The sequence below is a fragment of the Mizuhopecten yessoensis genome, unplaced genomic scaffold (genome assembly GCF_002113885.1).
Source record: "Mizuhopecten yessoensis strain PY_sf001 unplaced genomic scaffold, ASM211388v2 scaffold11173, whole genome shotgun sequence".
Taxonomy (NCBI): domain Eukaryota; kingdom Metazoa; phylum Mollusca; class Bivalvia; order Pectinida; family Pectinidae; genus Mizuhopecten; species Mizuhopecten yessoensis.
The window spans coordinates 885,334-911,338 of NW_018408916.1; the positions used below are offsets into that span (position 1 = coordinate 885,334).

The 26,005-nt window shown below is 33.7% G+C and overlaps 1 protein-coding gene across 1 annotated transcript in view; it reads right to left on the minus strand.

Annotated features, from left to right (window-relative positions):
• The window catches only part of LOC110467479 (neuronal acetylcholine receptor subunit alpha-10-like), a 65,083-nt gene extending 53,758 nt beyond the window's left edge, over positions 1 to 11,325 (minus strand). The window contains exon 1 of the mRNA XM_021524683.1: positions 10,996 to 11,325. The gene's annotated coding sequence lies outside the window, so the exon portion shown is untranslated. The remainder of the gene's footprint in view (positions 1 to 10,995) is intronic.
• Between the last annotated feature and the right edge of the window lie 14,680 nt (positions 11,326 to 26,005).

Consider the following 26,005-nt stretch of genomic DNA (forward strand, 5'->3'; position numbering starts at 1 on the left):
TGGTAAGATTCAATAATCGATCTGTACATTGGTTAGGTTCAATACTCGCTCTATACATTTGTTAGGTGCAATACTCGCTCAATACATTGGGAAGATTCAATACTCGATCTGTACATTGGTAAGGTTCAACACTCGGTCTGTACGTTGGTGAGGTTCAATGCTCGCTCTGTATATTGGTAAGGTTCAATATTCGCTCTGTTCATTGGTGAGGTTCAATACTCGCTCTATACATTGGTGAGGTTCAATACTCGGTCTGTACGTTGGTGAGGTTCAGTACATTGGTAAGGTTCAATAATCACTCTGTACATTGGAAAAGTTCAATACTCGCTTTGTACATTGGTAAGATTCAATAATCGATCTGTACATTGGTTAGGTTCAATACTCGCTCTATACATTTGTTAGGTGGAATACTCGCTCAATACATTGGTAAGATTCAATACTCGATCTGTACATTGGTAAGGTTCAACACTCGGTCTGTACGTTGGTGAGGTTCAATACTTGCTCTGTATATTGGTAAGGTTCAATATTCGCTCTGTTCATTGGTGAGGTTCAATACTCGCTCTATACATTTGTTAGGTGGAATACTCGCTCAATACATTGGTAAGATTCAATACTCGATCTGTACATTGGTAAGGTTCAACAATCACTCTGTACATTGGTAAAGTTCAATACTCGCTTTGTACATTGGTAAGATTCAGTAATCGATCTGTACATTGGTGAGGTTCAATACTCGCTCTATACATTTGTTAGGTTCAATACTCGCTCAGTACATTGGTAAGGTTCAATACTCGATCTGTACATTGGTTAGGTTTAATACTCGCTCTGTAAATTAATATTGTTCAATACTCAATCTGTACATTGGTAAGGTTCAATACTCGATATGTATATTGGTAATATTCTGTACTAGATCAGTACATAGATAAGGTTCACTACTCGCTCGGTACGTTGGTGAGGTTCAATAATCGACATGTACATTGGTAAGGTTCAATATTTGCTCTGTATATTGATAAGGTTCAATACTCGATCTGTACATTGGTGAGGTTCAATACTCGGTCTGTACGTTGGTGAGGTTCAATACTCGCTCTGTATATTGGTAAGGTTCAATGCTCGCTCTGTACATTGGTGAGGTTAAATACTCGATCTGAACATTGGTGAGGTTCAATACTCGATCAGTGCATAGAAAAGGTTCAATACTCGCTCTGTACATTGGTAAGGTTTAATACTCGATCTGTTGTTTGGTAAGGTTCAATACTCGCTCTGTATATTGATAAGGTTCAATACTCGCTCTGTACATTGGTAAGGTTCAATACTCGCTCTGTATATTGGTAAGGTTCAATACTCGCTCTGTACATTGGGAAGGTTCAATACTCGATCTGTACATTGGTAAGATTCAAGATTCGCTCTGTACATTGGTGAGGTTTAATACTCGCTCTGTACATTAGTATTGTTCAATACTCAGTCTGTACATTGGTAAGGTTCAATACTCGATCTTTACATTGGTAAGGGGAAATACTCGCTCTGTGCTTTAGGGAGGTTCAATACTCGCTCTGAACATTGATAAGGTTCAATACTCGCTCTGTACATTGGTAAGGTTCAGTACTCGATCTGTACATTGGTAAGATTCAAGATTCGCTCTGTACATTGGTGAGGTTCAATACTCGGTCTGTACGTTGGTGTGGTTCAATACTCGCTCTGTATATTGATAAGGTTCAACACTCGCTCTGTCCATTGGTAAGGTTCAATGCTCGCTCTGTTCATTGGTGAGGTTAAATTCTCGATCTGAACATTGGTGAGGGTCAATACTCGATCTGTGCATAGAAAAGGTTCAATACTGGCTCTGTACATTGGTAAGGTTTAATACTCGATCTGTTGGTTGGTAAGGTTCAATACTCGCTCTGTACATTGGTAAGGTTCAAAGCTCGCTCTGTACATTGGTGAGGTTAAATACTCGCTCTTTACATTGGTAAGGTTCAATACTCGCTCTGTACATTGGTAAGGATCAATACTCGATCTGTACATTGGTAATATTCAATATTCGCTCTGTACATTGGTGAGGTTCAATACTCGCTCTTTACATTGGTAAGGTTCAATACTCGATCTTTACATTGGTAAGGGGAAATACTCGCTCTGTGCTTTAGTGAGGTTCAATACTCGCTCTGAACATTGATAAGGTTCAATACTCGCTCTGTGCATTGGTAAGGTTCAATATTCGCTCTGTACATTGGTGAGGTTTAATACTCGCTCTGTACATTGATAAGGTTCAATACTCGCTCTGTACATTGATAAGGTTCAATACTCGCTCTGTACACTGTTGATATTCTGTACTCGCTCTGTACATTGTTGAGGTTCAGTTCTCGCTTTGTTCGTTTGTGAGGTTCAATACTCGTTCTTTACATGGGCTGGTACTGTAGGAGGCCTTATTTTTTTATGTTCAGGTTAAGCAAATAGCGCGGCAATCAGATGATGTCTTTACGGCGTCTCTAGGAGTGCGCGTGTGATAACGGTCGATCGCAGAAGAAGCTTGTTGGCCTGTGATAAATGTTTAGACGGTTCCGACTATAGTCACGTATTCATTTGCAAACCAAACAGTGCCAGGGGAACGCATGGACAATTAGCGTAGGATTCGTCAGGGGAGGTCAAGCACACTAAAATGTCCATCAAGGAGGTCAATCACATTGAATGATCGATTAGAAATTACACACAAAACAGGAATTGTTATTTAGATAAATAAGTCATTAGAGGAGAAACTCCGCACAGGCGGTCAGTCTTGTTCGCTATCCAAAAGGTTATTTACGTCAAATTGACTGACAATGGAGACAGTTACATGAAAGTAACAGTTATTCTCAACTGAAGCATAGAAATTATACCATAAAATGATCAATGCAACCGTTCATTACACTATCACAATTGCAAAAAGATTCACAATGATATAGAACTAACTGTAGCATAAAACGTGACCAGGTGGCGCAGTGGTTAGCGTCCTCGCCTCTTACTCATTCCACGATCTTACGTGAAGAGATAAGAGATCAGCTACCAGCGACCACGTGTTTTTCCGGGTTCTCTTGTTCCCCCCTATTTAGGACCAAAGTTTAAGGTCTTGCATTCAAAGCATATGTTGTTTCATATCTATTGTGAATAAAAAAAACAGGTACAATTTATTAACGACTATAGTTGTTGCCCGATTTGATAAACGTTTCCTAATGGTTAAAGGGCCAATGAATGGCGCCATCATCAGTGGACACCGTCTAAATAGCATCTAAGTTGTTAAGACGCAAAACGCCAGAAAAAAACTGATAATATTGACTCATGAAAACACAATTCGATAGGTAAATTACAAATGTACGACCCAATATTCCTGTACTGTCACCGAGCACCAACTTGCGTAACATTGGCGTACACGACCCAAACATCGCTGCATCACAAAAAGTGTCTGAATAAGTAGGGGAATATTGTACGCCCGGTTCTGATGACGTCTGCCGTTTGCTGCTATTATTTGGTAAGTTTTAAAACAAAAAAAAAGATATCAATTATGTGGTTATATAAACACCATACTGTATGTTGCAAAGGTGTACCAAAACAATTGTTTGTTCTGCGGTCGCTTCGTCTGAATTTGAAACTGAAAATCTACGCATTGCATATAGCAAGTAGTGTTCTTATTGGACAATATCAAAAGCGATGTCTTCACGTGTGTAAATAAAACATTTCATATATCTTTACTGCTTATTACATGGGCACTTCCTGATATTTCGCTGGTGAAAATATAATAAGATGCATATGTAGGCATAAATATGATAATTTTTTTCCTTATGATAGGCAAAAACATTTTGTAAAGACACATGGTCGAGGTGCACGTATATCGTGTATACATGTATACACGTTTATAAATCGAGATGTGCGCACATGTAGATATGTATACATGTAGTACGTAAGAATACGTGAACTCACAGTTACGTGTGTGGCAGATTGTAATTGTACATAGGATTACGGTCGCCTTCTAGCTTCGAGCAACATGGTATTTCCTTTAGATCAGTGGTAGAGCGTCCGGCCAGGAACCTGGAGATCAAGGGTTCAATTCCCGGTGGAGGCACAGCTATTCTCGTTCCTGTTACAAATGGTGTCATTGACCCTCCCTGTGGTGACAGGGAGTTAGAACCTAGGTTGTGGTGTTCAAGGTCGAACACATTTAAAAAAGAGGGATTAGTATGGCAGATTTGAATTGTACATAGGATTACGGTCGCCTTCTATCTTCGAGTGAGAGGGAATATCCATTTAGCTCAGTGGTAGAGCGTCCGACTAGGAACCTGGAGATCGAGGGTTCGATCCCCGGTGGAAGCACACTATTCTCTTTCCTGTTTCCTATGTATAACGATACATACATACTAAAGAAGTTCGGGGTTGAGGGGGTGGCATTGATCAATTTACAACGACCTCGTTGAGTCAGACAAACCTATCTCCGTGTTATACCTCACCGACACTCAGTTTATCACACAACAGGGGCTGGCTCGTTATTGATTTGTTCCACATTCATTGTCTACTCACGACCCAGCACTGTATACAGGGGAGCGCAAAAAACTATACATATGAAACAAAGTATTCTACACACAAATCAGCAGTAGGCATCAATGCTGACGTCGACGAGACAACAATGGCCGACGTAATGACATCTTAAGGATGTATGCTGGCTAGCTTACACGAACATGCATCTTTTAAAACTGAGAATGTTTCGAACGAAAAGTATTTTTATTTTTTTTATGAGAATATATTGTGTATTTTCTTCCTCTCTTGATAGCACAATGACAAATTTGAAAAGTACACTGTAATGAACACTATAAAATGTAGATAGAATTCTGAATTACTTTACAAGGGTGATAACTCTAACGAAAATAACAATTATTTGTATTGCTTCATGGCCCAGCAACAATGCGAGTCATTTTGGGCCAAAAAAACCCAATTATAATGTATAAGGTAGCATACAACCTTAAGGATACATTACCTTAATGCGTTATGCAGTCTCCTCTCTCTTTGCGTACATTCAATTCGTTCCTCTGGCATAAACACATTTGTAATCTTAAATAGTGCATGGAAATTTTCGAAATGGGTAGCATCAGCTGTTGTATCAATATTTTATGTTCGATAGGCCTAATTGTAAAGCAGTATAAAATTGATAAGATGTTCAACCAGACTTCGCAGATGTATGTCCAGTTCTGTTGAGGAAACGATAACGCTGTCTTTACAGTGTACCTACCTAAGGAAAGACAGTTCACGGGCGCTCCTATTCTAAAAACGTCACAATTGCGTCATCAGTTTGTGGAATGTTGCTTTGGTAAAGTCATCAATTTGACACGATAGGAAAAATAACGTGAGAAAAAGAGAACTCACTCCAGTGAGCAGAGAAGTCTTAATCCATGGGCAAATGTTCTTGCTAAATTTCAAATATTTTACCCCTGGATTAAACATTAAAGAAATTCCTTACTTTTCACAGTATAACTGTGAAATTTTGTTTGAATTATCTCCCCCTTTTTTAATTGACTGCATTTGAAAATACATCCAAACAATTAACTGGACATTTTTCGAATCCATGCATTCTAACTTACTTATTAAATTTGTGATTAATGGTTATTTTTTACAGAATGACAGAGTAGCAAGTTTATTTTAAAAAATCGGAAATAAAGTCTTCGGATTGTGGGGGGAAAAATTGGCTGTAGATAATTGGAAAAGAATAAGATATTACCAATTTCGTGGAATTCTTTTGGGAAGGAGGTTCATGTTTTACAGCACTGAAGCGTTTATCCCTGAATCCATCACAGTCGTTAACCCTTCGACAAACCTGTGCACGTTTAACACTTCGACTTCTGGGGATTCAAGACGCGTAGTAAACACCACAGCAGGTGTATCTCAATCTACAGATACAGATAACGAGGTACAGAAATGTTTGTTTGCGCATGCCTACTTGGAACTTTGTTATGGCTATCTTCAAGCCAGCAGATAGACAGTGTACATTGGCGTAACGTATAAATATATGATGTTTTCACTATCGTACTTTCACTAATAAAATCAATGAACAGATTTTCGAATATCTTAGACTACCGGACGTTCTAATGAAGTGACGTCATCATATTGTTCACATGAATATTGTTGAAATTAAGGGCTACCTGAAAGTAAATTTTAGCTTGGATCGATCCCACCCACCCCTACCCTCAATCTAAACCTCTCTTAAACAGTGGTTGTCTTGTTGAAGTCCGATGAGGGAAGTGGGGGGATCACACAGTTTTGTTAACTAATAACCTCGCCTTCATCTTATAAATACCGCACATTTTGTAACCTGGCAAAAGTAATTCAGATACGGTACGCTACCTCTTATAAGTACGGCTTTTGATATAGAACTTGGCGTGTTATTATCCTCTTTGTCTGATTATGATTTAATTCATGTATTACTAGGGGGTAGCCTTCCCCACATATTAAGCTCAACTGATTATGTAACCTTTATACTGCATAATGCTATTTTTATTGACAAAATGTTGCTGTTGTATCAGCGTTAATAATGATATAACACGTACAAACGTACGTACAATAGCAATGTCTACCTAATTACTATTTTTTTTTCTCTTATTTTGTGTGTGTTTATGTGTGGGTAAGCCTGAGAAGACCTTGTTGGTAGGGCTTTCCCCAACCCTTGGAAACCTCAGGATTCCCAGGCATTCTAATTATTTTGTATGATTTGCTGTTCTTTCTGTATTTACTAAACTAATTCAAGTTTCATTAACTTCTCTCTTCATCTCTGTAGTTAACTGATGTATTTATGTGCATGTAAGAATCAATTAATAATATTTGATTTGTATTTTGACTACACTGTATATTTTTGTAACTCTTCAATTTGGAGGAAATAAAGAAATAATAATTATAATGGCCATTCGGTCATACAGGTATACATTGGTTAGCATTTTTACAAGCATTTAATGCAATGCGCTGAGGAAAACATGAATAACTGAGAATCGGTGAAGACCTTCAACTTTTGCATTCAGGTAATTATGCTGGTATATAGGGCTCACGGCATGAATTATATGTAAGAATTAACGAAACGAAACTAAACTAGTACTAAGTCAATCTAAAGTATGAACTAAACTAAACTAAACTCAGTATATGGTCTTATCTAAGCTAGCTAAGCTAAAAACTATACTAAACAAACTTAGCTAGGCTAAACTCAAAACAAAACTTAACTTAATCTAAACTAAAATCAAATTAAACAGTAACTAAACTAGCTAAAAAACCCACTTAGCTGATCTAAACTCAAAACTAAATTTAACTTAAACTAAACTTAACCAAATTAAGCTAAACCAGGCTCAAAACTAAAGTCAGATAACTTCAAAACAATACTTAAACCAAATTAAACTTCAACTTAATTAACTTTAAAAATAAAACTTATCAAAATAAAACCTTTTGAAACTCTATAGTCGTACTTTAATAGTTTAACCTTTATCTAGTACGCCTGTTAGTATTTGAGATAACTATGATTAAATTGATGGCCTCTGTGAATCAACACAGACGCTTCCTGTATTCAACACTATTCACTTTTGTTTAAAGTTATTTCATTGTGGAATGTTAATACCAAACACATGTTTTGGGTTTGCAAATTACACCATGATTAAAGAGAAACACGGTTTTTACCCCTACGCATAGAATACTTATATGCTAATGAACTTCAAATAAATCGAACTGCATGTATCATGCATATTACAGCAAATTATGTTGTCTGACTGAAAAATACCTGAAGTACAGTCAAAGATTGAATTGGTTGCATAATTATTCAGTTTGATAAACACTTAAACAGGTTGGTTGCGATCAACCATCTACCATCATTTGAAGTGGAAGATTAAACGTTGGAGTCATTTCGGACCTTTCAAAACCGCTTACGCTATTCAACCATGTGTAATAGCACATATCACTAGGACCGAACTAATTCAACCATGTATTCAGGTCATGTTCGTCTACTTTTTTTGTAACGTATGAAGAAATTTGAAAACAGCTTTTGAAAGATCTTCGATTATTTATCCCATCTGTGCCAACTTGAAACGAGATTTGTAATGATGTCACAGATACTTACACGAAAATACCTCACTGAAATGTGAAAACATTCTGATAGGCAAACATAACGTTAAATTCCACGTATGACTTACTTAGCGAAATAGAAAATTAACATTCAAGTCTGTAGGTCTGAAATGAAAGCAATCTTGAAACTTTCTTTCTCAAATGTTCATACTTGTTGGAGAAATGAAGAATATTTTATTGAAATAATACTTTTTTTACCAGAAATATATTATTTCGGAGGATATTCCGCATCTTCATGATAAAAATGACAACTTTCAAACACCATAAAACTCGTGCAAGGGGTTGATAAAACCCCTGCTGTTACTCACTATAAGTTGTAAGAGGTCTTTTGGGATTGCCTTGCACTAGGGGACACAAACTCGAACAAACGAAATCGTCTGCATCAACTGCTTTCTTTGGGATCTTTATATTTTCTCGCTAATCCCTATAAACGTTTTTGTTTCCAAGCGCCTTACTTGGGAATAACTCACATTTTGCCTCAGTGTTGAACATTCGCCAAAGTTGGGGAGGAAACGGGTTATATCCACAGGACGGGATATACCAAAGTCCTTAAAATGATAGTTGTTATTCCCTGTTTAACGTTCAATATTAAGGGTTATCACAACAATTGGTTAGACTATTTTAAGTATAATGTGACCGGGAGGAATACTGTGCTTGGCGCTTTCTGCATGGTCCTTCAGTAAGGAACATGTAGCACTCTAAAGTCGCCATCAGATCCGCACTATCACAGGGAGACAAATACACCCAATATACCGCCTCCAGCACACGTACACACATACAAGCATGCATTACACACATGGAGGCACGTCCTTAAATGACCTTAATTAGCTTTAGTAATAAAGACACTTAACCAAATCATCTAGAGTGGTAGGTACCTGTTATAAATTTGTAATAAAATTACTTGATTAGCTCAAGATGTATAAAACACATATACTCTTCGAGTTGCTAAGCCCCAAGATCGAAAAGGACTACATAGCTCTCGGTGAAAACCACACTGCGCTAAATTACAGTGAAATGATTATAGATCAATATACCACATCCAGGGGTGTGAGATTTAATTATGTCGAATACTTGAGGAAGTTTCGTTTTTAACTCATTACTCTGACAGCTCCCATTTACAAGTGATAGACGCGTGTGTGTACAACACATGTGGTGTGTGGTACAGAGGCTATATATACACTATACAACACGTTTACATATCTACTCTATCACGTTTTTCACGAGCTTGTATTGTAGCGCTACTAAGATAGTAAACCCAAAATAGTGTAAATAATTAATCTTATGCAAAATTTATTTTGATGGATTACTTGCAATTCAACTCGTCTGTGCAGAATTATCTAAAACGTTTAAATATATCTATCAATATGAATAATAATTATTTCTTTTCTTAACGTGAAATTCGCGTATTAGCGTCACATGAAACCAATTAACAGGTCTACAACACAATTCTTTAAATAAGCGAGACTGCATTTATATATGATAAGAGTTGAAAAGCCATTGTAGGTGATCAATCACTGTACAAAATGGCCACCTGCCCTAGCACTGATATTACACAGCATGCATTACAAGATTTGTGAAAATTCATTGACGGAGAGTAATGCAGATAAAAACATTTCATTCATAATAATTCCTTTCAAATGGTAGATAAAGAATTTTAGTAAAATTTGGAGATTTATATAAGCAAAGAAACCGATAATAGAGTATAACATTTTTTCTTTGTCATGTTGTAAAAGTATTGCCATCTTAATGGATTGAAAACATACATGTACTTTAGTACTGAAAATCTAATAAGGTTATCTACAGTTTCGGGTCGTTGGAAATAATGAATAAGCTTGGCAAAACACCAATAAAGTGGTAGATTTCGGCTATTTTGATAAGTATGTATTAAAATTGGAATTTAAACATACATGGTTTTGGATTGTAAATTAATTTATGGATGAGTATTGTTTAGGTAAAAATGAGTTTAAAATTATTCGTTAATACCGAATTAAGCTAACAATGCTTGACACCCATCAGAAATGTATGGCTAACAAAGTACATACCAGATGAAATTGGTCTACAGGTACAATGCATGTACCCGATAATTGGATATCGGATGATCTCTCTCCCTTACCTCTCTAGAGACTCTTGTATATGTCAATGGTGGATAGAAAGAGAAAATGCAAAGATCTCAATCGAGTACCATAACAAACAGATTGGTAATAAAGGCTTGTCTAAATTAACTTTACAAACCAATGTCTCCCAAGACGACCACCCTATGTAGCCTTAAACACCAAAATCTATATGATACAAAATATACGCTCCNCCCCCCTCCAACTACACCTCACACATCTTCTACACATGTACACGTAAAATACACCCGTAAACACACCACACATATATATGTCACACCCCACAATCTCTAATTCGCCTCCCCCTTACACACACATTACAATATATACTTAAAAGTTTTATTTTAGCTCTTCTAGTTATCCAACACCCCAACCCCACCCCCAACCCCTCATTCCCACCCCAACACACACATACTGACACACAGTCTCGAAAGGAATATCTACCCTCGTAACAAGTTATGATCCATACATTTATAATCGCCATTACTCCCCTTCGCCTGTACCAATTTGCTCCGTTCCCCGATGATACTGGCCTTTCCCTATCCCCGTTCCCTACCTAAACTCCCGTTCTGAAACCTAAATCCCTTCTTCCGTACCATACATAATTACCCCTCCCCCCTTCCATGTTGTTTCCTTTGTCGGTACAGTTGCGTTACCCGCCCCTTTATCGCTGTTACCGTGCTCCTGGAGCCCCAGAAACCCCGATGATCCGTCACTGCAAATCAGTGTTCCCCTTCCCCTATTCCCCTACAATATAGTACATTACTAGTAGTCTTACCTGTTTCCGTGTTGATCGGTACTGCGTGAACTACGCGGAAAGATTTCCCACACACACCGAGTTCCATTAATATCGGCATTCCCCATACCCTCCACGATAAAGCACCGCATTCCTACACATATCAGAAAGCACACGTCGGGGAGCCATCCGGGGTTATCCAAGCTCCCTTTCTCTCAATAGGGTCAACCGAGCCTCGCTATGACTTGCAGATCGATAATGCACCAATAGGTGCTTGCCCTAATCACATGAGCACATGTTCGCCTTGCTGGGAAACTGCAATGTGATGTATCAACGGAGCGAGCCACTAGTCAGAGAGGTTTATAATATAAACATATCAATATGTAATGTAGGGCGAAGTGGCGACCTCGGGCCGTGCTCCCTCTGACTCGAGTCGATCATAGCCACGTTATGCATACGCCCCAACGCAACTACGTCTTTTTTTCTCCCTATTTTCCCCCTAATCTTTGAGCATCAAATTAATAATCGTACCATGCGAGGAAGATTGCGAGAGCAAGATAAGGGGAGACTGAACGAACGCTGTTCGTGGTTTAGCTGTTGGTGTTTTTTCATGATTCTTTACAGAGCGTCTTCCATCTTATACACGGCACACAGTCTAAAGTATACGTAGTAGAACGGATAATACGGCACAGGTGTTACACTATAGATCAATCAAGGTAAACAAGTACATATATTGATCGGGATTGCACTGAATAAGATTTCGTATAATGACATTCCTTTTTGACTGAAAAATCGATGTCATTACGTATTTACTTAACTAAATTGATATTACATGTTTAACATAATTATGTATAAGGTTATATGATATGACTGAAGAAATTTGCGATAATAAAGTTTTGATTGAACATCCTTGATCTGGGCCCGTATTCATGAAACCGTCCTCATGCTCAAGCATGGATTTTGTGCTAAAACTGACCTTCTTGTTACTCACTTAAATCATGTCAAAAGATCAAAATGTCATATGTAAACATTGAAAACAGTATTCGGGTTCATGTCTCTTTAATGTTTTTCCAAATATTTGGCAAAATAAGATTTGTTTATGAATTGATAACCAGAACAAGGAATGAAGCTTGAGCACAAAATCAATGTTTAAGCATGAGAACGTCTTCATGAATACGGGCCCTGATCATTATATCATTAAGGAATTATATTTATAGACTTAGAAATTGTATTTTATGACTTAAAAGTATTTCTGTAAAATCTAAAGATTTAACAACTGATATAACTCATGATCATATATAATCATTACTCAAAAACTTTAAGATATTAAAGTTACGGTGTACATGTATGACTGAAGAAGATATCTATAATTATGTTAAGATTAAACAACATAGACCAAATCAATATATTACGACTGAACAACATTACATAATCCAAAAACAAATATGCCTAAACAACATGAATATAATTTGTATTTTAATGAAGAAACAACATTTATATACATTTGTAATAAGATATGATTGAAAAGAAATGACGTAACCAGTACAGTAAAACCTCGAAATAATGCCCCTCACTCCATCTGCCACCTCGTTTACCGCCAACATATTTCAGCGTCCCCATTTCTCTTTTTCTTACAAATCCTTTTCTGATGTGTCCCTCAATTTATCGCCAAACCCCTGCATAACACCATAATGTTCCTCGACAAATGGTGGCATTATAACGAGGTTTTACTGTACATTATTACTGAAAAAATTGATATAATTAGTATATTAGGAGGGAGCAACATTGATATAGTTAGTATATTAGGAGGGAGCAACATTGATTTAGGAGGGAGCAACATTGATATAATTAGTATATTAGGAGGAAGAAAAATTGATATAATTAGTATATTAGGAGGGAGTAACATTGATATAATTGGTATATTAGGAGGGAGCAACATTGATATAGTTATTATATTAGGAGGGAGCAACATTGATATAATTAGTATATTAGGAGGAAGAAAAATTGATATAATTAGTATATTAGGAGGAAGCAACATTGATATAATTAGTATATTAGGGGGGAGCAACATTGATATAATTTAATTTTGATGACTGAACGACATTGATTGATAATAAGTATATTAGAAGGGAGCAACATTGATTTAATTAGTATATCAGGAGGGATCAACATTTATATAATTAGTATATTAGGAGGGAGCAACATTGATATAATTAGTATATTAGGAGGGAGCAACATTGATATAATTATTATATTAGGAGGGAGCAACATTGATATAATTTGTATATTAGGAGGGAGCAACATTGATATAATCAGCATATTAGGAGGAAACAACATTGATATAATTAGTATATTAGGAGGAAACAACATTGATATAATTAGTATATTAGAAGGGAGCAACATTGATATAATTAGTATATTAGGAGGGAGTAACATTGATATGATTAATATATTAGGAGGGAGCAACATTATTATAATTAGTATATTAGGAGGGAGCAACATTGATATAATTAGTATATTAGGAGGGAGTAACGTTGATATGATTAATATATTAGGAGGGAGCAACATTGATATAATTAGGATATTAGGAGGGAGCAACATTGATACAATTAGTATATTAGGAGGGATCAACATTTATATAATTAGTATATTAGGAGGGAGAAACATTGATATAATTAGTATATTAGAAGGGAGCAACATTGATATATTTAGTATATTAGGAGGGAGCAATACTAATATAATTAGTATATTAGGAGGGAGCAATACTAATATAATTAGGATATTAGGAGGGAGTAACATTGATATAATTAGTATATTAGGAGGCAGTAACATTGATATGATTAATATATTAGGAGGGAGCAACATTGATATAATTTGTATATTAGGAGGGAGCAACATTGATGAGGAAACAACATTGATATAATTAGGATATTAGGAGGAAACAACATTGATATAATTAGTATCTTAGGAGGGAGCAACATTGATATAATTGGTATATTAGGAGGGAGCAACATTGAGATAATTAGTATATTAGGAGGAAACAACATTGATATATTAGGAGGGAGTAACATTGATCTGATTAATATATTAGGAGGGAGCAACATTGATATAGTTAGTATATTAGGAGGGAGCAACATTGATATAATTAAATTTTGATGACTGAACGACAGTGATTGATAATAAGTATATTGGGAGGGAGCAACATTGATATAATTAATTTTTGATGACTGAACGACAGTGATTGATAATAAGTATATTGGGAGGGAGCAACATTGATATAATTAGGATATTAGGAGGAAACAACATTGATATAATTAGTATCTTAGGAGGGAGCAACATTGATATAATCAGCATATTAGGAGGAAACAACATTGATATGATTAGTATATTAGGAGGGAGCAACATTGATATCATTAATATATTAGGAGGGAGCAACATTATTATAATTAGTATATTAGGAGGGAGCAATACTGATATAATTAGTATATTAGGAGGGAGAAACATTGATATAATTAGTATATTAGGAGGTAGCAACATTGATATAATTAGTATATCAGCAGGGATCAACATTTATATAATTAGTATATTAGGAGGGAGCCACACTGATATAATAAGTATATTAGGAGGGAGCAACATTGATATAATTTAATTTTGATGACTGAACGACATTGATTGATAATAAGTATATTAGAAGGGAGCAACATTGATATAATTAGTATATCAGGAGGGATCAACATTTATATAATTAGTATATTAGGAGGGAGCAACATTGATATGATTAGTATATTAGGAGGGAGCAACATTTATATAATTAATATATTAGGAGGGAGCAACATTGATATAATTTATGTTTTGATGACTGAACAACATTGATATAATAAGTATATTGGGAGGGAGCAACATTGATATGATTAGTATATTAGGAGGGAGCAACATTGATATAATTAATATATTAGGTGGGAGCAACATTGATATAATGAGTATATTAGGAGGGAGCAACATTGATATAATTAGTATATTAGGAGGGAGCAACATTGATACAATTAGTATATTAGGAGGGAGCAACATTGATAAAATTAGTATATTAGAAGGGAGCAACATTGATATAATTGGTATATTAGGAGGGGGTAACATTGATATGATTAGTATATTAGGAGGGAGCAACATTGATATAATTAGTATATTAGGAGGGAGCAACATTGATATGATTAGTATATTAGGAGGGAGTAACATTGATATGATTAGTATATTAAGAGGGAGCAACATTGATATAATAAGTATATTAGGAGGGAGCAACATTGATATGATTAGTATATAAGGAGGGAGCAACATTGATATAATTAGTATATTAGGAGGGAGCAACATTAATATGATTAGTATATTAGGAGGGAGCAACATTGATAAGATTAGTATATTAGGAGGGAGCAACATTGATATAATTAGTATTTTCGAAGTGAGCAACATTGATATGATCAGTAAAATAGGAAGGAGCAACATTGATATAATTAGTATATTAGGAGGGAGCAACATTGATATAATTAGTATATTAGGAGGGAGCAACATTGATATGATTAGTATATTAGGAGGGAGCAACACTGATATAATTAGTATATTAGGAGGGAGCAACATTGATATAATTAGTATATTAGGAGGGAGGAACATTGATACAAATAGTATATTAGGAGGGAGTAACATTGATATGATTAGTATATTAGGAGGGAGCAACATTAATATGATTAGTATATGAGGAGGGAGCAACATTGATATCATTAGTATATTAGGAGGGAGCAACATTGATATAATTAGTATTTTCGAAGTGAGCAACATTGATATGATCAGTAAAAGAGGAGGGAGCAACATTGATGTAATTAGTATATTAGGAAGGAGCAACATTGATACAATTAGTATATTAGGAGGGAGCAACATTGATATGATTAGTATATTAGGAGGGAGCCACACTGATATAATAAGTATATTAGGAGGGAGCAACATTGATATAATTAGTATATTAGGAGGGAGCAACATTGATACAATTAGTATATTAGGAGGTAGCAATACTAATATAATTAGTATATTAGGAGCGAGCAACATTTATATAATTAGTATATAAGGAGGGAGCAACATTGATATGATTAGTATATTAGGAGGGAGCAACATTGATATAATTAATATATTAGGAGGGAGCAACATTGATATAATTAGGATATTAGGAGGGAGAAACATTGATATGATTAGTATATTAGGAGGGAGCAACATTGATATCATTAATATATTAGGAGGGAGCAACATTGATATAATTAGGATATTAGGAGGGAGCAACATTGATACAATTAATATATTAGGAGGGAGCAACATTGATATAATTAGTATATGAGGAGGGAGCAATACTAATATAATTAGTATATAGGAGGGAGCAACATTGATACAATTAGTATATTAGGAGGTAACAATACTAATATAATTAGTATATTAGGAGGGAGCAAGATTGATATAATTAGTATATTAGGAGGGAGCAATTCTAATATAATTAGTATATTAGGAGGGAGCAAATATGATTAGTATATTAGGAGGGAGCAACATTGATTAATTAGTATATTAGGAGGGAGCAACATTAATATAATTAGTATATTAGGAGGGAGCAAGATTGATATAATTAGTATATTAGGAGGGAGCAATACTAATATAATAAGTATATTAGGAGGGAGCAACAGTATATTAGGAGGGAGTAACATTGATATAATTGGTATATTAGGAGGGAGCAACATTGATATAATTAGGATATTAGGAGGGAGCAACATTGATACAATTAATAAGTATATTAGGAGGGAGTAACATTGATATGATTATTATATTAGGAGGGATCAAGAGCAACATTGATATAATTAGTATATTAGGAGGGAGCAACATGGATATAATTGGTATATTAGGAGGGAGTAACATTGATATAATTGGTATATTAGGAGGGAGCAACATTGATATAATTGGTATATTAGGAGGGAGCAACATTGATATAATTAGGATATTAGGAGGGAGCAACATTGATACAATTAATATATTAGGAGGGAGCAACATTGATATAATTAGTACAGTATATTAGGAGGGAGTAACAATGATATGATTAGTATATTAGGGGGATTAACATTGATATAATTAGTATATTAGGAGGGAGCAAATATGATTAGTATATTAGGAGGGAGCAACATTGATATCATTAATATATTAGGAGGGAGCAACATTGATACAATTAGTATATTAGGAGGTAGCAATACTAAATTAGTATATTAGGAGGGAGCAACATTGATAAAATTAGTATATTAGAAGGCAGCAACATTGATATAATTGGTATATTAGGAGGGGGTAACATTGATATGATTAGTATATAAGGAGGGAGCAACAATGATATAATTAGTATAATAGGATGGAGCAACATTGATATAATTAGTATATTAGGAGGGAGCAACATTGATATGATTAGAATATAAGGAGGGAGCAACAACGATATAATTAGTATAATAGGATGGAGCAACATTGATAAAATTAGTATAATAGAAGGCAGCAACATTGATATAATTTGTATATTAGGAGGGACCAACATTGATATAATAAGGATATTAGGAGGGAGCAACATTGATATGATTAGTATATTAGGAGGGAATAACATTGATATAATTAGTAAATTAGGAGGGAGCAACATTGATATGATTAGTATATTAGGAGGGAGTAACATTGATATAATTGGTATATTAGGAGGGAGCAACATTGATATAATTAGTATATTAGGAGGGAGCAACATTGATATGATTAGTATATTAGGAGCGAGCAACATTGATATAACAAGTATATAAGGAGGGAGCAACATTGATATGATTAGTATATTAGGAGGGAGCAAGGAGGGAGCAACATTGATATAATTAGTATATTAGGAGGGAGTAACGTTGATATGATTATTATATTAGGAGGGATAAACATTGATATAACAAGTATATAAGGAGGTAGCAACATTGATATGATTAGTATATTAGGAGGGAGCCACACTGATATAATAAGTATATTAGGAGGGAGCAACATTGATATAATTAGTACAGTATATTAGGGGGGATTAACATTGATATATTTAGTATATTAGGAGGGAGTAACATTGATATGATTAGTATATTAGGAGGGATCAACATTGATATAATTAGTACAGTATATTAGGGGGGATTAACATTGATATAATTAGTATATTAGGAGGGAGTAACATTGATATGATTATTATATTAGGAGGGATCAACATTGATATAACAAGTATATAAGGAGGGAGCAACATTGATATGATTAGTATATTAGGAGGGAGTAACATTGATATGATTATTATATTAGGAGGGATCAACATTGATATAATTAGTACAGTATATTATGGGGGATTAACATTGATATAATTAGTATATTATGAGGGAGTAACATTGATATGATTAGTATATTAGGGGGGATTAACATTGATATAATTAGGATATTAGGAGGGAGTAACATTGATATGATTAGAATATTAGGGGGGATTAACATTGATATAATTAGGATATTAGGAGGGAGTAACATTGATATGATTAGTATATTAGGAGGGAGTAACATTGATATATTTGGTTTATTAGGAGGGAGCAACACTGATATAATTAGTATATTAGGAGGGAGCAACACTGATTTAATTAGTATATTAGGAGGGAGCAACATTGATATGATTAGTATATTAGGAGGGAGTAACATTGAAATGATTAGTATATTATGAGGGAGCAACATTGTTATAATTAATATATTAGGAGGGAGCAACTCTGATATAATTAGTATTTTAGGAGTGAGCAACATTGATATAATTGGTATATTAGGAGGGGACAACATTAATATAATTGGTATATTAGGAGGGAGTAACATTGAAATGATTAGTATATTAGGGGGGAGTAACATTGATATGATTAGAATATTAGGAGGGAGCAATACTAATATAATTAGTATATTATGAGGGAGCAACATTGAAGTATATTAGGAGGGAGCAACATTGATATAATTGGTATATTAGGAAGGAGCAACATTGATACAAATAGTATATCAGGAGGGAGCAACACTGATATAATTAGTATTTTAGGAGTGAGCAACATTGATATAATTAGTATATTAGGAGGGAGCAACATTGATATAATTAGTATATTAGGAGGGAGCAACGTTGATATGACTAGTATATTAGGAGGGAGCAACATTGATATAATTAGTATATTAGGAGGGAGCAATACTAATATAATTAGTATATTAGGAGGGAGCAACATTGATATAATTAGTATATTAGGAGGGAGCAACATTGATATAATTAGTATATTAGGAGGGAGCAACATTGATATAATTAGTATATTAGGAGGGAGCAACATTGATATAATTAGTATATTAGGAGGGAGCAACATTGATATAATTAGTATATTAGGAGGGAGCAACATTGATATAATTAGTATATTAGGAGGGAGCAACATTGATATAATTAGTATATTAGGAGGGAGCAACATTGATATAATTAGTATATTAGGAGGGAGCAACATTGATATAATTAGTATATTAGGAGGGAGCAACATTGATATAATTAGTATATTAGGAGGGAGCAACATTGATATAATTAGTATATTAGGAGGGAGCAACATTGATATAATTAGTATATTAGGAGGGAGCAACATTGATATAATTAGTATATTAGGAGGGAGCAACATTGATATAATTAGTATATTAGGAGGGAGCAACATTGATATAATTAGTATATTAGGAGGGAGCAACATTGATATAATTAGTATATTAGGAGGGAGCAACATTGATATAATTAGTATATTAGGGGAAATTAACATTGATATAATTAGTATATAAGGAGAGAGCAACATTCATATAATTAGTTTATTAGGAGGGAGCAACATAGATATAATTAGAATATTAGGAGGGAGCAACATTGATATAATTAGTATATTAGGAGGGAGCAACATAGATATAATTAGTATTTTAGGAGGGAGCAAGATTGATATGATTAATGTATTAGGAGGGAACAACATTGATATAATTAGTATATTAGGAGGGAGCAACATAGATATAATTTGTATATTAGGAGGGAGCAACATTGATATGATTAATGTATTAAGAGTGAACAACATTGATATATTTAGTATATTAGGAGGGAGCAACATTGATATAATTAGAATATTAGGAGGCAGCAACATTGATTTAATTAGTATATTAGGAGGGACCAGCAATGATATAAATAGTATATCAGGAGGGAGCGACATTTACATGATTAGTATATTAGGAGGGAGCAACATTGATATAATTGGTATATTAGGAGGGAACAACATTGATATAATGAGTATATTAGGAGGGAGCAACATTGATATAATTGGTATATTAGGAGGGAACAACATTGATATAATGAGTATATTAGGAGGGAGCAACATTGATATAATTGGTATATTAGGAGGGAGTAACATTGATATAATTAGTATATTAGGAGGGAGCAACATTGATATAATTAGTATATTAGGAGGGAGCAATACTGATATAATTAGTATATTAGGAGGGAGCAACATTGATATAATTGGTATATTAGGAGGAAACAACATTGATATAATTGGTATATTAGGAGGAAACAACATTGATATAATTGGTATATTAGGAGGGAGTAACATTGATATAATTAGTATATTAGGAGGGAACAACATTGTTGTAATTTATATTTTGATGACTGAACATCATTTATATGGTAATTATTTACATGAATACACACCATCTATACACAATCGTTATAAAGATATGATTGAAAAGAATTGATGTAACCAGTTCATTATTTCTGAAAAAATCCTGGATATAATTTGTGAAGTACGATTAATAAACATTGATATAATTATTATTTGTATGACTGAGCACCATTTATGTAATTAGACGTGAGAGAAAAAATTGATAAAACAATGAAATTATTACTGAAAATTAATGAGATAATTAGTATATTAGAACTGAACAACATTTATGTCATAAAAATGACTGACAAAAATTGATATAGCCAGAAAGTAATGACTGAACAAAATTGGTGTCGTTCTGCTATGGCTGAATTACGCTGGTACAGTGTATGATAAATTGATTGCTGACAAATTTTGATATATACGTATTGACGTTATGGCTGAACGAGACCGATATGATAACGTAATACGTGAACAACTGTTATTTGACTGAATACTTGAGATTTGAATGAACAGCGTTCATATAATACATTTAGCATAAAAGCTGAACAACATTGATGTTTTCAGTTTGTTGCTGAACAACATTGATGTTATCGCTTTGTTGCTAAACAAAATTGATGTTATCGCTTTGTTGCTAAACAACATTGATGTTATCGCTTTGTTGCTAAACAGCATTGATGTAATCACTTTGTTGCTAAACAACATTGATGTGATTTCTTTGTTGCTAAACAACATTGATGTAATCACTTTGTTGCTAAACAACATTGATGTAATCATTTTGTTGCTAAACAACATTAATGTTCTCGCTTTGTTGCTGAACAACATTGATGTGATTTCTTTGTTGCTTAACAGCATTGATGTTATCGCTTTGTTGCTTAACAACATTGATGTTATCACTTTCTTGCTAAACAACATTTATGCAATTACTTTGTTGCTGAACAAAATCGATGTTATTGTTTTCTTGCTGAACAACATTGATGTTATCACTTTGTTGCTGAACAACATCGATATAATTGCGTTATATCTAAACAATATTGATATCATCAGTTTATAGCTGAACAAGATAAATAACATTAGTAAAGTCTGAACAGTATTGATATAACTGCGTTTTAACAAATCCAAGACAGCATAGATAAAACGTTGTTTAAACATCCTTGATATGACTTCTATACCTTGTAATTGAACAACATCGATTAAATTAAGCTCTGACTGAACAACAATTATGTAATTACGTTATATTAGAACAACACTGAAATTATAACGATATGCCAGAACGATATTTAAACAGTAACAACATTGAAATATTATGCTTTATCAGAACTTGAGCATTGTTATAATAACGTTTTATCAGAACAACATAAAAATGATAACGTTTTATCAGAACAACATATACATAAATACTTACGACTGAGTAACATATAATCATTACATTAATATTGATTTGTTTTCTTTCAATGCATGACAACTGAACAAAAATGATTGTCTTAGATTGTATCTGAACAACATCTTTATATTTACGTTATCCCTTTACAGCAATGATAAAATAAGGTCATGTATACATATAAACAACATATATACATGTTTAATTACTTAAACATGTATACATATAAACAACATATATACATGTTTAATTACTTAAACATGTATACATATAAACAACATATATACATGTTTAATTACTTAAACATGTATACATATAAACAACATATATACATGTTTAATTACTTAAACATGTATACATATAAACAACATATATACATGTTTAATTACTTAAACATGTATACATATAAACAACATATATACATGTTTAATTACTTAAACATGTATACATATAAACAACATATATACATGTTTAATTACTTAAACATGTATACATATAAACAACATATATACATGTTTAATTACTTAAACATGTATACATATAAACAACATATATACATGTTTAATTACTTAAACATGTATACATATAAACAACATATATACATGTTTAATTACTTAAACATGTATACATATAAACAACATATATACATGTTTAATTACTTAAACATGTATACATATAAACAACATATATACATGTTTAATTACTTAAACATGTATACATATAAACAACATATATACATGTTTAATTACTTAAACATGTATACATATAAACAACATATATACATGTTTAATTACTTAAACATGTATACATATAAACAACATATATACATGTTTAATTACTTAAACATGTATACATATAAACAACATATATACATGTTTAATTACTTAAACATGTATACATATAAACAACATATATACATGTTTAATTACTTAAACATGTATACATATAAACAACATATATACATGTTTAATTACTTAAACACTGGACAACTTGTTTCGTTATACCGAAACAACACTGATATTGCTACGTTATATCTTTAGAATGGTTTATTTTTAAATTATCACTGAAAAAAGTTATATGATTACGTAACGGCACTAAAGTACTGGACAACACTGTTTTAATTACTTTAAGTCTGAACAGTAACTTTATAAGTACGTTATAAATGAACAACATTATATCATTTACTTTAGCACTGGACAACATCAAAATAATAAGTTGATGACTAAACCTCGCTGATATAGTTTGTTTTTATGAAATATTTGACAACATTAAAATAATCATACCATTACTGAACATACTCTGGTACCAGTAAGATAAAACTAAAAAAAAATGATAAAATTACTAAACTACAGGACAACATTAATTTATATATTAACGTAACATCTGAACAACAATGATATCATTATTTAGCTACTGGACATCATTGAAATAGTTACGTTATAACTGACCAACATCGATTTAATGACGTTATATCTTTAAAAAGTGTCAACATTACTTAGTAACTTAACAACATTGATAAAATAACAATGTATGAACAACATAGATCTAATTACAAAAGTATTAGCCAGCATTGATATAATTACGCTTTAACAGAACAACAATGATATATATTTAAGTTTGTACATTTTGTCTAACATTGTAGAACGTCCTCCCCCATTACTTCAAATGAACATGTATATAGTGTACATTTACCAATATAAATAGGCTTAGAGTTAAAGCGTGTATCTGTTTTCTCCCTTCTCTACCTTTGTTATCGGGGGTATCTCTCAGGACACCCGTCTTCGTATGACAATTGCCGATACGTAGATGTTAAAACACAACCAAACAAACCAACCTTACTTTTACCAAAGCGGCAAAAACACCAACCTGTTATCTACAACACACACACACACACACACACACACACACAAACACACACAAGCACGCATACATTACACACGTAGAGGCACGTCCGTATATGGTCTGCTGTCAATAGGATGTTAAACAAAATAAAGACCAACCAAGCCAGTATTTAATCGTAGAATGTGTGTCGTAATGATGATGTCTGTGGTAAGGGAGGTAAGCGATTCTTGATTTCTCAAAGGTAAAGGAACAATGCAACAGGAAAGAGTTAAAACGCGAATATTTGAAGACTGTTCTTCATGTTGCCACGTGATCCCTTGTCTCGGAATTCTCAACAACGATTATTGTGTACTGTTTTAAACATTGTTGCATGTGTGTATTAATAGTATATTCGGGAGTTGGTATAAGTTTTTTTAGAATATTTTTTCATCTGACCAGAGCTGTCGTTTTACTCATACAATTAAAACTGCCTGCTTAGCTACTTCTGGATTGATTCACAAAACAGTTTCGGCAAAATCGAAACTGGGTTTTAGCTTAAATACAAAATTACTTGATAGTACAATTAGGTACGTACATCTCAAACTAGTACCGGACTACATGTTAGCATAATTCGTTAAACGTCTAAATAGCATACATGTACATACAGTCCGAACATCATAAATGTACATACAGTCCGAACATCATCAATGTACATACAGTCCGAACATCATCAATGTACATAGAGTCCGAACATCATACATGTGTATACAGTCCGAACATCATACATGTACATACAGTCCGAACATCATACATGTACAATATACAAACCGAACATCATACATGTACATACAGTCAGAACATCATACATGTACATAAAGTCCGAACATCATACATATATACACACAATCCGAACATCATACATGTTCATACAGTCCGAACATCATGAATGTACATAGAGTCCGAACATCATACATGGGTATACAGGCCGAACATCATACAAGTACAAACAGTCCGAACATCATACATGTGTATAGAGTCCGACCATCATACATGTTCATACAGCCCGAACATCATACACGTACATACAGTGCGAACATCATACACGTACATACAGACCGAACATCATACATGTACGTAAAGTCCGAACATCATACATGGGTATACAGGCCGAACATCATACACGTACATGCAGTCCGAACATCATACACGAACATACAGTCCGAACATCATAAATGTTCATACAGTCCGAACATCATACACGTACATACAGTCCGAACATCATAAATGTACATACAGTCCGAACATCACACATGTACATACAATCTAAACATCATACATGTACATATATTCGGAACATCATACATGTACAACATACAATCCGAACATCATATATGTACACACAAACCGAACATCATACATGTACATATATTCGAAACATCATACATGCACATACAGTCCGAATACATACATGTACATATATTCGGAACATCATACATGCACATACAGTCCGAACATCATACATGCACAACATTGTACATATATTCGGAACATCATACATGTACAACATACAATCCGAACATCATACATGTACAATATACAATCCGAACATCATACATATATACACACAATCCGAACATCATACATGTACAATATACAATCCTAACATCATACATGTACAACATTCAATCCGAACATCATACATGTACAACATACAACCCGAACATCATGTATGTACACACAAAACGAACATCATACATGTACACACAAAACGAACATCATACATCTACAACATACCATTCGAACATCATATCTGTACACACAAACCGAACATCATACATGTACATACATTCGGAACATCATACTTGCACATACAGTCCGAACATCATACATGCACAACATACAGCCCAAACATCATACATGTACAACATACAATCCGAACATCATACATGTACAATATACAATCCGAACATCATACATATACACACAATCCGAACATCATACATGTACATATATTCGGAACATTATACATGCACATACAGTCCGAACATCATACATGCACAACATACAGCCCCAACATCATACATGTACAACATACAATCCGAACATCATACATGTACAA